This window comes from Mobula hypostoma, chromosome 10, assembly GCF_963921235.1.
Source record: "Mobula hypostoma chromosome 10, sMobHyp1.1, whole genome shotgun sequence".
NCBI classification, from domain to species: Eukaryota; Metazoa; Chordata; class Chondrichthyes; order Myliobatiformes; family Myliobatidae; genus Mobula; species Mobula hypostoma.
The window spans coordinates 30,595,038-30,599,114 of record NC_086106.1 but is presented as its reverse complement, the minus strand read 5'-3'; positions in this window follow the sequence as shown (position 1 = coordinate 30,599,114).

The following is a 4,077-nucleotide window of genomic DNA, read 5'->3' as shown; positions in this document are numbered from 1 at the left end:
TCATCCTCAGCCCTATCAGTTGGGTTCCCATCCCCATATCGGACTAGCTTAAACCCTCCCCAACAGCTCTATCAAATGGGCCTGCAAGGATATTCACTCTCGGGTTCAGACATAACCCGTCCATTTTCTTCAGGTCATACCTTCCCCAGGAGAGATGCCAATGATCCAGAAATCAGAAAACCTGCCCCTGCATCAATCCCTCTGCCACACATTCATCCTACCCTTACCCTCACTGGCACATGGCACAGGCAGCAATCCAGAGATTAATACCCTTGAGGTCCTGCTTTTCAGCTTTCTGCCCAACTCTCTATATTCTCTCTTCAGGACCTCCTCCCGTTTCCTACCTATGTTGTTGGTACCAATATGCACAATGACTTCTGGCTGCTCCCCCTCCCCCTTTAGAATGCTGTGGACTGAATCAGAGACGTCCCTGACCCTGGCACCTGGGAGGCAGCATACCATCTTTCATGTCCGCAGAATCTCCTGTCTGCTCTGACAATGGAATCCCATGTCACTATTGAAATCCTCTTCTCCCCCCTTCACTTCTGAACCACGAAGCTAGTCACAGTGCCAGTGACCCAGTCACTGTGGCCTCCTCTGGGAGGTCGTCCGCCCACCCCCACCAACTGTATCCAAACTGTTTCCCTTTCCCTCTCCTGACCGTCACCCAGTATCTGACCTTTGCAACTTACTACTTCTCTGCAGCTCTTATCTATCAGCTCCTCGTTTTCCCATCGGAGTCAAAGTTGCAGCTCCAGTTCCTGAACATGGCCTTGAAAGAGATGCAGCTTGGTGTACTTCATGCAGGAAAGAGTGGAGGTCTTCCAAAGTTCTCACATCTCACACAAAGAACACACCACTAACTCTGTACCCATTCTCACTGCACTAACTATGTACTAATAGACAATAAAAGAGAAATAAAAACTCACTCGAAACTTACTCAGAGCCTCAGCCTGTTCTCGCCCAAGCCTGCTGAGCCAAAGCCTGACCACTCTAACACTGTCCACTCCAACAAGGCCGCTCCTACAAGAGGCAGTACTGAGGGAACTCTGCTAAAGAAGCTGACTCAAGCTGCAATGTTGAGGGGACTCGGAGAGCGCTGGATGTCCCAAGAAGCAGTTCTTGTTGTGTCAGGAGATTTATTACCTGGATTGTTTTGGAGTTTTCTCATTTTATCAAACAGAACAAATATAAAATAGAACATTCACAACAATGCAGATCCTTCAGTGCCCAATGTTGTGTTGTCTCTTTAACCTACTCTAAGATCAATCTAGCCCTTCCTTCCTACAAGCTGTAGCTCTCCACTCTTCTATCATCCCCCTCATGTACATGCCTCTACCATCACCCCTGGCAGGATATTCTGCACATTCAGCTCTTTAACCATAGAACCATAGGAACTACAGCACAGAAACAGGCCCTTTGGCCCTTCTTGGCTGTGCCAAACCATTTTCTGCCTAGTCCCACTGACCTGCACACGGACCATATCCCTCCATACACCTCCTATCCATGTATCTGTCCAATTTATTCTTAAATATTAAAAAAGAACCCGCATTTACCACCTCATCTGGCAGCTCATTCCATACTCCCACCACTCTCTGTGTGAAGAAGCCCCCACAATGTTCCCTTTAAACTTTTCCCCCCTCACCCTTAACCCATGCCCTCTGGTTTCTTTCTCCCCTTGCCTCAGTGGAAAAAGCCTGCTTGCATTCACCCTATCTATACCCATCATCATTTTATATACCTCTATCAAATCTCCCCTCATTCTTCTATGCTCCAGGGAATAAAGTCCTAACCTATTCAACCTTTCTCTGTAACTGAGTTTCTCAAGTCCCGGCAACATCCTTGTAAACCTTCTCTGCACTCTTTCAACCTTATTTATATCCTTCCTGTAATTTGGTGACCAAAACTGAACACAATACTCCAGATTCGGCCTCACCAATGCCTTATGCAACCTCACCATAACATTCCAGCTCTTATATTCAATACTTTGATTAATAAAGGCCAATGTACCAAAAGCTCTCTTTACGACCCTATCTACCTGTGACGACACTTTTAGGGAATTTTGTATCTGTATTCCCAGATCCCTCTGTTCCACTGCACTCCTCAGTGCCTTACCATTAACCCTGTATGTTCTACATTGGTTTGTCCTTCCAACGTGCAATACCTCACACTTGTCAGTATTAAACTCCATCTGCCATTTTTCAGCCCATTTTTCCAGCTGGTCCAAGTCCCTCTGCAGGCTCTGAAAACCTTCCTCACTGTCTACTACACCTCCAATCTTTGTATCATCAGCAAACTTGCTGATCCAATTTACCACATTATCATCCAGATCATTGATATAGATGACAAATAACAATGGACCCAGCACTGATCCCTGTGGCACACCACTAGTCACAGGCCTCCACTCAGAGAAGCAATTTTCTTCCACCACTCTCTGGCTTCTTCCATCGAGCCAATGTCTAATCCAATTGACCACCTCTCCATGTATACCTAGCGACTGAATTTTCCTAACTAACCTCCCATGCGGGACCTTGTCAAAGGCCTTACTGAAGTCCATGTAGACAATATCCACTGCCTTCCCTTCATCCACTTTCCTGGTAACCTCCTCGAAAAACTCCAACAGATTGGTCAAACATGACCTACCACGCACAAAGCCATGTTGACTCTCCCTAATAAGCCCCTGTCTATCCAAATGCTTGTAGATTCTGTCTCTTAGTACTCCCTCCAATAACTTACCTACTACTGACGTTAAACTCACCGCCCTATAATTTCCCGGATTACTTTTTGATCCTTTTTTAAAAAACGGAACAACATGAGCCACTCTCCAGTCCTCTGGCACTTCACCCGTAGACAGCGACGTTTTAAATATTTCTGCCAGGGCCCCCGCAATTTCAACACTAGTCTCCTTCAAGGTCCGAGGGAACACCCTGTCAGGTCCTGGGGATTTATCCACTTTAATTTTCCTCAAGACAGCAAGCACCTCCTCCTTTTCAATCTGTACAGTTTCCATGGTCTCACTACTTGATTCCCTCAATTCCATAGATTTCATGCCAGCTTCCTTAGTAAATACAGATGCAAAAAAGCTATTTAAGATCCCCCCCATGTCCTTTGGTTCTGCACAAAGCCGACCACTCTGATCTTCAAGAGGACCAATTTTATCCCTTACAATCCTTTTGCTCTTAATATACTTGTAAAAGCTCTTTGGATTATCCTTCACTTTGACTGCCAAGGCAACCTCATGTCTTCTTTTTGCCCTTTGTGTAAAAAAATTAGCCCTATACTTTCCCGCAATCACCCTGAAATTATGACCCCTGGTATTAGCCATTTCCACCCTGGGAAAATTTCATAGGCTGTCCACTTTAGCTATGCCTCTTATCATTTTATACACCTCTGTCAAATCAACTCCCAACCTCATTCACTCCAAAGGGAAAATTGCTAGCTCTCTCTGCCTCATAGGACATCTCCCTCTTCCGCAAAGAATTTCAGAGATTCAGTCCTAGGCAAATACGAGGCAGAGGGATGGGAGAGAGGGGATGACAGACAGATTGGAAGACCTAAGGAGAGTGGACATAGAGGACCTTTCCAATTGTCAGTGAGTCTCAGCATACAAGGAGGTCCAATTGGAACAGAGATGAGGAGGAATTTCTTTAGTGATGAATCTGAAGTATTCTTTGCCACCTTCAGCTGTGGTGGCAGAGGTTGATTGATTCTTGATTAGTTAAGGGAGTGGAAAGTTATGGGGAGAAGGCAGGAGGATTGGATTGAGAGAGAAAATAAATCAGGTCTGATCGAACGGTGAATTGGACTTGACGGGCCAAATGGATAATTCTGCTCCTATGTCTTATGGTCTAAGTCAGTGGAAGGATTGGAAGAGGCTATGAGGGGATGCAGTGGAAGGAGGCATTTACAGAGAGAATTGTGGTTATAGGGCTACAGAGGTAGACAGAATGCAGAAGCTGGAGAAGATCTCAGAGTACTCAGTGTCCTAATTTCCTGGACTTTTGCTCTCATCCCTTCCCCCAGACAGAATATAGACAAGAGTTGCCCTGATCTTCAGCTTCCACCTTAGCAGCCTCT